Genomic DNA, 10372 nt, shown 5'->3' on the forward strand with positions numbered 1-10372 from the left:
TGCATGTATTCTCTTCCAATTCTGGAGGTCAGAGGAGAAATCGAGATGTCCACAGTGCTCTGCTTTGTGTGAAGGCTCCAAGGGAGAATCTTCTGTCACCTCTTCGTTTCTGGTGGCCCCTGACATTCCTTGGCTTGGGGCTGCACCACTCCAATCTCTGCCTCCAGCTTTACCATCACCTCCTTCCCTGTGTGGTTCAAATCTCCTTCCCTCTCTTATAAGCCCTGTTGTCATTGGATTTAGGATCCACCTGGATAATCCAGAATATCTCATCTGGAGATCCTTAATTTCATTATATCTACAAAGACACTTTTTCAAATAAGGTCACATTCACAGGTTCCAGGTAGACATATCTTTTGGGGGCACCATTCAACACACTATAGTATGAATATTAGGATTCTCCATCAACCCCAAGATTGCAGGCCGTGCCTCCCACAGGACACTCAGAGCGAAGTGCCCACAGCCACGACAGGAGGGAAGACCACAGCTCATATCAACTCTCCAGAACTCGTGGGGAAGGCAGCCCTGGAGGTCAGGTGACCCGACCCCATGGCTAGCCTGGCAGGGGAAAGGGAGGCTCTTCCTTGAGGTCTTCGTCCTGCTTCTTTTCTGCAGGTGTTGAGGGAGGGGACATCTCCCCTGCACCAGGACTGCCCAGACTCCTCTTAGAGAGTCTCCCATTGCCCTGTGGGCCGGGGCCAGAGTCACACACCGGCAGGAGGCAGCAGACTCTGAAGCATGGAGGGTCCCCACCCTGGTCCTGGGGCTAAAGACCCTGACATCCACGACTGTCACTTCAGGCCACTTTGAGGGCAAGTGGCAGTGGTGCGGCCGATCCGGTTGTGCAGCGCACACGGAGAGGGAAGTGGAGGCGTTTTGCAACCCGCAAAGGGCCATGCAGGAGGCATTCTTAGAGATGCGGAGCCATTCCTCCCACCGGTGTGGCCTTGGTGCCAGGACTGGGCTGTCTCCTGCATCCGACATCAGACTGGACAAACTGACGCCCCTCCTGCTGACAGAAGCCTGGACTGGGGAGAAAAGGAGGGCTGGGAGTGGAGGGCTCTAGGAGGGGGAGCCCGTGTGAAGCTCAGCCCCTCTCACACATTTCTGAGAACGTAGTGATGGAACAGAACAAGAGAAAGACCGTGTCTTTCACCAGAGAGGGGAGGGGACAACACAGTGACCAATTTCGGTGATTAGCTGCAAGAAGAGGGTCCTTTATTCCAGGCGTGTGTATGCCTTTTAATTTCCTCTTGTGGGCTCCTGAGGGGGCCCAGTAACCAGGCAATTGGTATTCTTCTCAAGCCTTGGAGGATGCGGGCACTCTCTAGGAGCCAGCTCCAGGTGGTAAGGACTGCCACCTGCACTCCCTGCCTCCAGATTAAGTGTTCCGCACAAACCTGCCCTGGGCAGGGGAGGGGAGGTGGCGGGCTGGGACTGGGTCTGCCACAGGGGTGCAAGTGGGTTTTCTCCCCGTCTAGAGGAGGCAGCAGTGAGGTCCAAGTTGAAGTTGGCACCTTCCTAGCTTTGTGCGAAACAAAACAGAAATGTCCTATTGGTGATAAAGGGACTTGGTCCCCTTAAGCAATTGAAGGCACAGGAGTTACAAAGCAGTCCAATTAGGGGGTGGTGATTTGCATGACAAGAAGACCCTTTACTTCATAAAAGAAGTTCTCCTGAGGCTGCATTAGATGGTGGGGGGGGAGGGCGGGGGGGGGGGAGGTAGTTTGAAGATTCCATTTGCTAAACAGTGTTTCACCCACAGCGCTGCCACAGAAAGCTCCGGTGTGAAACCAGTGCATCTGTACTGACTTCCGGGCAGCCTCCCAGCCCTGAGATGGGCCGGATGGCAAGAGCACACGGTCCTTGTACTAGCTCACGCGCACACACCCCTTCTTCTGCTGTGCTCTGGCAGTTTCTCAAAAACAGATGCGGCTTCTCCCCAGGCTGGGACCTGGCTTTGGAGGCAAAGGTAGTGGCCTAGTGCCTGGGCCCAGGAGGGGGGCGGGGGCGGGGGAGGGAGGAGTAGGGCAGGCAAGACGGAATTTCTGTCCTGCTGGGCCGCCTGCAAGTTTCAGGGCCCCTTTCCTCTTTGGAGCCTTAGTGTCCACATTTATACAACAAGGGCATTTGAAGCTTCACCATTTCAGAGACTCCATTCCTGAGCTAGCTGGGTGGCCCTGGGGATGCCCTTGACCTATGAAATGGGATATGCCCAGACTAATGGCGAGGGAGGAAAAAAAAAAAGGTATACATTTCTGAAAGTACTTTAGAAACTGTAATATTTGGGGCACTTGGGTGGCTCAGTTGGTTGAGCATCAGACTCTTGATTTCAGCTCAGGTCATGATCCCAGGGTTGTGGCATCGAGCCCCATGTCAGGCTCCATACTGAGTGTGGAGCCTGCTTAGGATTCTTTCCCTCCCTCTGCCCCTCTCCCCCCAAGCCCGCTCCCGTGCTCTCTCTCTCTCTCTCTGTCTCTCTGTCTCTCTCTCTCTCAACAAAACAAAAGAAAGAAAAAAGAAAGAAACTGTAATGTTTACGGATGCTGGAGACATGGAGGGAGGGTGGAACCCATGTCCCCAGAAAAAAGGTGTCTTAAAATTTTGTCACTCACGCACCATCAAAACACTCAGGTGGTTGGAAACCTGCTCAGTAGGTGTCTGTGTGCTAAGTGCTAAGGTGTTTCAGGGATCACCTTGGCGGGCTTCAGGGCATTTCCATTCCAATCACTGCTCATTAGAAGAAAGCCCTTCCCCCTGCGTGGTAAAATGTAGAGTAGATCCCCAACATGCAAATCTTGAAATTGACAGAAATTAACTGGACTGAAGTTGGGAATATAGTAGGAGCTTAAGAAAATGACTTGGAAGTGCTCACTATAAATAGAGTTTTGGAAGAAAAATTAATTTTTCAAGCTTGTCTGGGACTCACAAAGTAGAGATGCTGGGGCTACTGTAGTGTGATGGATAGCAGTCTCTTCTTTGTCCCACCCCTACCACCGACCACTGCTCAAAGTGAGCAGTTTGCACACACCTTAAAGATTCAAAGTTGTTTTTAAAAGCTCTGAAATCCAGGTGTCAACCAGAGAGTTGGAGGAATTTGAGGGCTATACAGTGAACCAGGAAAAAAGGCAACAGAGGAAGAAGAATAGAGAGAGCAACTCAGGGGAAGGGAGTTGGAGAGGGGAGAGAAGAGAAGGAATGCCCACGTTTCCTGGTGATTTTAATTTTCACATCACAAAGTGCCACCCACCTGTCAACCATGACACTTCCCTGTGCCACCTACTGTGACCACTGGGGGGGAAGAACGTGGAACTCAATCCTTCCCACCCAGCCTGATCTGCCTACTGCTGTTAGACCACAAAGGAAGGAAGAGCCTCCAAAAGTTGCCAAGGTTCTCTCTCTCTGAGGTAAATGGCCAATTTCCACAGCCACTGGAGTGAGAACGCTGACCCCAACTCCCCTACTGGACTTACACCTCAGTGCCACAGGAGCCTGGAGTCAGACTGTAGCCGCCTTGGGTTGGCAGGGACACCCAGGGTTCAGTGAAGGAGGCAGTGCCAGAATCCAGAAGTCACCAGTCCAGTCTCAGCGATGAACTGATTCTCCGAACTCTTTGGGCCAAGGACAGGCCATGGCCTCCATGCTTCTAGTCCCTTCCTTGAAGCGATCGGGTAAATCACATGATGAGCCTCAAGCAAGGGACTTTAAGCTGGTGGCTTCCAGCAGCTTCCTGCTCCTGAACCACCACTCTCTCTCTCTGAAGTCCTTCCATCATCATTCACCCCCAACCCGTGCAGGCCCTAGGGAGGCTCTGACTCTGTTTGCATGGTGAGCACTGGCCTCTGTGCCAGCTTCGTCACTAGCCAACTGTTTTGGTTTCCTGTGGCTGCCGTAATGAACTACCACCAACTCAGTGGCTTCCAACAACAGAAATTTACTCTCATATAGTTCTGGAGGGTGGAACCCCACACTTGGTCAGCTGGGCTGGCCACTCCTGTAGTCTGTGAGGAGAGAATCCGTTTCCTTGCCCTTTCCAGCTTCTGCTGGCTACCTGCACTCCTTGGCTCATGGCCCTTCCTCCATCTTCAAGGTGTGTCCCTCTGGTCTCTGCTTCCAGCATCATGTGGTCTTTCCCTCTTCTGTCATGTCAAACCTCCTCTGCCTTCCTCTGATCAGGGATGCTTGTGATGGCACTTAGGACCCATGCAGATAGTCTGGGATGACCTCTCCTTCTCGAGATCCTTAATCACATCTGCAGTGTCCCTTTCGCTGTGTCATATTTGTAGGTTCCAGAGATTAGGACGCAGACATTTTGAGAGGCCAGAATTCTGCCTACCACACCAGGTACAGGTCTCTGGGCAACTGAGTCACCTCACCTTTCTGAACCTTGCTTGTTTGCTGACCTCTTGCTTCCAGGAAGACGGTGGATGTCACGGCACATTACACACTGTGAAGTGAGGACCAGCACAAGTGCTGAGGCTGGTTCTTGTCCCTTCCGATGAAGCTGAGGGCCCCTCAGTTCAGTCACGTGTGGCCTTCCCCAGGTGTGTCTTCATTAATGCTCTCCAAGTTGAACTTGTCCCTAAGCCAACTGGCTCCTCCCTCTCTGTCCCAACGAGTGACAGTGGACAGTAGAAGGTCTTTGGGTGGGTGGCAGCCATTCTGGCTTTGATCCTAGGCAACCATTGTTCTGTGTGGTGGTTCCACGGAGATCCACGTGTATATAAATAGGATCATGAGGGTAAAGTTTTCTTTGTTCTCTGAGTAGCAGTTAAAGCAGTCTGTGCTTGTCACCCCTCTGCTGCCTCTGGAACCAGCCACAGTGCCATCCCGGCCCTCTGCCAGCTGCTGTCCACAGTCGCTTTGGTGGATCAGGCCCTACTGTCAACCTCAGCTGGCCAGCCTGCCTGAGGGCAGGTCACAGTTTGTCCAGTAGCTGATAGGAGGTACGAAAAAGACAGCAAGAGCTCCAAATGGAGAGATTGGTAAAAACCCCTGGGTGTATGACCACAGCTGCTTCCCAGAGCTTAGCAGAGAACGTGGAAATTACCAGCAAGCTTTTAAAGGGAAACCATTATCTCTCAACCCAAACCCAGGGAAGTCACATCTGCTACCACCAGCAGATGGGGGTGGGGTGGTGGTGCTTCAGCTAAGCCTGTGAGAAACTGAGAACAGAAAGACACTTTCTGAACTTGGCCTTCCCACCCTCTCATTGTGCCAGCATGGAGACGGGATCCTTGGAGAGTGGGCAGGGAGGATGACTGGTGGGGAGAATTTGGACATTACTCCCCAAGAAAGCCGGGCTGGGGGCTTCCACAACGGGTGCTGCCCTGCCCAGTTCTGGTCTGTGGCCTCTTTTTGAGGGGCTCTAACATCTTCAGAGCACGCCGCAATCTCCCAGGGCCTTCTTCAGCCATCTTGGTGGCTGGGGTGCCCTAAAGCCCTGAGAAGGGACAGGGTGGTAACACTGTCCATTTTACAGATAGGGGGTGGAGCCAGGGGGAGCTCACTCGCCCAGATCACACAGACGTGGAACTGGCAACAGAACTCCCCCTGCCCAAACCTGAGTCTTTGGATTGCAGTCCAGTACTTGAAGTACTCCACCGTCCCTCTGAACGCAGGAGACCGCATTGCGGTGTTGGCTGCAGCATTAGTGGCCTGTTGTCCTTGTGTCCTTCTGAGCACAATTCCACAGCATACTGCTTTCCACTAAACAGCAGCCCCACTGTTTAGAAAGCCCACTCCACGTGCCATACCAAATGATCTTGATGTATGAATTAGTCGTTCCATTTCTCTAACAGGAAACTAAACATACATTTTGCATACTTGTTTGCTAGTTTCTATTGGTTTTTATTTTGTTTTTCTTTCCTCTGTTATAGCCTAAGGCAATTTGGCGCCGGTTACAGACCCTGAGTTGGTAGGTAGACACAGTCATGTCTGTGGCCTGACCCCAGTGCAGGTAAGGATTCTGGAAATAAAATGACTCACTTCTCTCAGGATTTGGGGGTGAGAAAGTGGCCCCTTCCCAAAGCAAGCTTAAAGATCAATGTGTAGACACCTTGTTGGGGGGCCAGGACACCTGGTCCAGGACCTGATCTGGAATGGAGGGATATGTATGGTCTTCAGTGGTGCAAACACGGAACATAGTCCTGGCGATTTCAGAGTGGCACATCACACAATGTGGGTAGGGACCCCCGAAAGCCCACAGGATCAAAACTCTTTTCACGGTAAAACCAAGATGCATTTGCCTTTTCCACTTGCCTTCTCTCACAACCACACAGTGAATTTTTCTAGAGACGACAGCTGTGATATCACAGCAGGCTGGATGCAGAAGCAGATACAAGAATGTGGCTATCTTCTATTACGCCTGACTTTAAGGAGATTTGTAAAAATGTGCAAAAATGCCATTCTTCTCTTTGGTCATTTTTGTGTTGGAAAGTATAGTGATTTACATTAATATGCTGTGGTTATATTATCATTATTTTAAAATGAATTAATAAATACTTTAAAGTTTTCTCAATCTAAATTCCTAAAGCTAAAAATATCAATAGATAGAGCCTTCATAACCAAAAGTTCTGTGAAGTCCTCAATAATTGTTGGAGCATAAAGGCACCCTGAGACCAAAAGGCTTGAGAACTGCTGTCCTCAAAATTGGGGGACACTCCCATGGGACATTTGGGGACACTGTGTGGAGCAGGAAATTGCCCAAGGTCACCCAGTGATTTACTGGCAGAAATAGGACTTCAATCCGGCTTTGATTTCCAGGGCAATTTTTTGTCAAAAGCTTCAGTGACTTGGCTCTAGGGCAAAGGCCTAAAGGAACCACAGTGGCCTGCCCGCCCCACCTACCAAATACTTGCACTTCCAGTGAGTGTCAGCTCTCTAGCCACAAGGTAAAGGATTTTACCTGGCCACCACCTTGAAGAATTAAGGTAAAGCAGAGAAACTCACCTAGACCACATGATGAGCCAGTGGCCTCTCAGAACCAGGATCTAGGCTTCCAACCCCCCTGTCAATTACTCCTGTACTGGGGACTCTGGCCAGCAGAAAAGACCCTCCCTGGGCCAGTGAAAAGTATTACAATTGGCCAGAGCTCATCATTAAATTCTGCACAGCCTTGAAGAGGCTGATTGCCCATACATCAGCCCTCTCCCCAGCCCTATCCACGAGAGATTTCCGCTCCAGCTTCCTTCCCTGCTTTGAGTTGCTCCTGCACCTACACAGAGTACCTCACAGTGCTCAGAGTGTCCGAAACCCAGGGAGTTCCCACAACTGCCACTGTTCTTGCATCAATTCTCAGGTCCCCACCATGCAACCTGTGTGCACAGATTTTTAAAAAGTGTTGTTTCCGTGCTCCATGGGCCTTTTAGTCAAACCCCATTTGATCTTAATAGCACTGGTGCCCTTGTGTTATTCCATACATTAGACTGAGCTGTGGAATTAACATGCATTCTCTACGAATTGCTACTGGAAGGTGAGAGGGGAGGGACTGTGACTTGGGTGCTGCTGCTGATCTGTGTTAGTAATGAAACCCCAGCCCCGCATTCATTTGTTAAACACCTTGGCTTTTAAACAAGCTTGACATTTGAGCATTCTTACTGGTGCTCTTCCAGCCCATCTGCAAACTGAGAAGGGAGCTGTTGAATCTTGCCTTGCGATAGACTTCCGTGGCATCCTGGCCTGGAGTCTTCAATTTCTCAGTCCTGGCAGTGGGTCAGGTAGAGCTCAGCACTGCAGGGAGGACTGGCTGAGGGAGGAAGGAGAACACACTCCAGAGGAGGACAGCACTGTAGCCCTACTCCTGATATGTATCATTAGCTATTAACCAAGAATCATTATTTTTGTAGATTTGTCACAATTGCCTTCTACAACTAGCTTCCTCAGTGCTGTGCTAATTATCCGTATGTGCTCCTGTGAATGCCAATCATTTATTTCCAATTTACATAATCACAGAGGGCTGTTGATAACATGGAAATGCTTCAGAGTCAATGCATTAGCATTTGCCTCCAGATCATTTTATGCTCTGACTCGACAAGTTCATTCCTATCATATATGAATTTAACCTTTTGCATCCCCGAAGCAGCCAGGGAAACTGCCTGCATCTCTGCAAGGATCATTTACTTCACATGATGTCTCAAGTTAGGTGCTCTCTTGTGCTTAGAGGTTTAAAAAAAAAAATGATACAACTTCCAAAGCTGACAGAAGAAGAAACAGAAAATTTGAGTAGTCCCATATCTATTATTGATGTTGAAAATTAGTTAAAAACCATCCTGTAAAGAAACTCCTGGCCCAGATGGATGTGAATCCTTCTAAGCATTTAAGAAATAACACTAACCTGGAGTGCTGGGTGGCTCAGTCGGTTGAGCATGGGTACTCAACTTCAGCTCAGGTCATGATCTCATGATTCATGGTTTCAAGCCCTACATTGGGCTGTACTGTCAGCATGAAGCCTACTCTGGATCCTCTGTCTTCCCCCCCTGTCTCTCTGCCCCTCCTCTCTCTCTCTCTCTCAAATAAATAAACATTAAAAAACACTAACCTTACATTAAAAAAAAAACACTAACCTTACAAAAGCTATTGCAGAGAATAGAAAAGGTGGGAGCACTTCCTTTTTTGATGAGATCACTATAACCTTGACTCCAAAACCTGACAAGGATATTACAAGAAAGAAACATTATAGACCAATTTCTCTCATGAACATAGTCTCACAAGTCCTTAATGAAATACTAGCCAATCAAGGGTGCCCAGGTGGCTCAGTCTCTAGGGCATGCAACTCTTAATCACAAGGTCATGAATTCAAGCCCCCATGTTGGGCATGGAGCCTACTTAAAAAAAAAAAAAGAAAAGAAAAGAAAAGGGGCGCCTGGGTGGCTCAGTTAAGCATCTGACTTCAGCTCAGGTCATGATCTCACAGCTTGTGAGTTCGAGTCCTGTGTCGGGCTGTGTGCTGACAGCTCGGAACCTGGAGCCTGCTTCGGATTCTGTGTCTCATTCTCTCTCTCTGCCCCTCCCCCGCTCACACTCTGTCTCTCTCTCAAAAAATAAACATTAAAAAAATTTAAAAAACAAGAAAAGAGAAAATAAGAAATATTAGCCAATCAAATCCAATACATATACACCTATAATATATATTAATATGCTTTATATATGTTAGGATGTCCTTGGAACCACAGTAGAGGGGACGGCCATCTTGCCAGCGCAACCCAAGGAAAAGCCCCCGGTAATGTGCTGGAACGAATTGGAGGTCAACCAATCACCGAGTGACAGCACAACCTGACGCGAAAAAGGCCCACCCGGACCTAAACCCGGAACCGCTGCAGCTTAAAAACCCCAACCCACCACACCCGGGCGTGACTTCCCTGACTCCTCTCTCTCTCTCCCTGAGTCATGGAACCTCGCCCAAGACCCTTGTTCCCAATAAAGCCTTTGACTGCTAAAATTTTTAGTTCTTGACTCTTACCTTTACCCTAGCCTACCCCTAACCCTAACAATATACACATATAAATATACACATGTATCTATCCCCAAATTACATTCATTATACATCCATGCATATATATTCATATATGTTTATTGCCCCATTCACGTGTGTGTGTGTGTGTGTGTGTGTGTGTGTGTTTGCAGAGAAACAGAGGGAAAAAGAAAAAGAGGGAGCACTTCTGGTGTTTTCAGGAATCACCTCCTTGTATTCCTGTACTTGACTCAGTGTCTGCTTCTAGGGAAACATAATCTAATTCAACAACCAATTGAGTTTAATTCCAGCTATGCAAGGGTGGTTTAATATTAGAAAATCAATCAATCTGATTAATCATATTAACAAAAAAAGGGGAAAAGCATACAATTATTTAAATAGATGCAGAAAAGGGACACCTGGGTGGCTCAGTCGGTTAAGCATCCAGCTTCGGCTCAGGTCATGATCTCACAGTTCAGTTTGTGAATTTGAGCCCTGCATCGGGCTCTGTGCTGACAGCTCAGAGTCTGGAGCCTTTCAGATTCTGTGTCTCCCTCTCTCTCTGTCCTTCCCCTGCTTGTGCTCTGTCTCTCTCTGTCTCTCAAAAATATAACATTAATTTTTTTTAAACAAATAGATGCAGAAAAGCATTTGACAACATTCATAGGCACCCATAATCAAGCAAATGAACAAAAATCTCTTAGCAAATTAGGAGTAGAAGGGAACTTTCTAATCAGATAAAAAGAAGCTACAAAAACCATGGCAACCATTCATAATCAGCAGTGAAATATTAAAATCTTTACCCATATCCTGGGAATGAGGAAAAGTTGCCCACTATCCCCACTTCCATTCCACATTGTACCAAGTGTCCAATGTAGTTAAACAGAAAATAAATAAATCTATTATTCACAAGCTACATGA

General features: G+C 48.4%; 1 long non-coding RNA gene across 1 annotated transcript in view; it reads left to right on the forward strand.

Moving 5' to 3' along the window:
* LOC125932043 (uncharacterized) overlaps nt 1–9506 on the forward strand; it is a 275833-nt gene extending 266327 nt beyond the window's left edge. Inside the window, exons 10-13 of the long non-coding RNA XR_007460523.1 lie at nt 1766–1972; nt 4417–4544; nt 5880–5959; nt 9155–9506. This is a non-coding gene — a long non-coding RNA (uncharacterized LOC125932043). The remainder of the gene's footprint in view (nt 1–1765; nt 1973–4416; nt 4545–5879; nt 5960–9154) is intronic.
* Nucleotides 9507–10372: the final 866 nt, after the last annotated feature.

The sequence above is a fragment of the Panthera uncia genome, chromosome X (assembly GCF_023721935.1).
Source record: "Panthera uncia isolate 11264 chromosome X, Puncia_PCG_1.0, whole genome shotgun sequence".
Taxonomy (NCBI): Eukaryota; Metazoa; Chordata; class Mammalia; order Carnivora; family Felidae; genus Panthera; species Panthera uncia.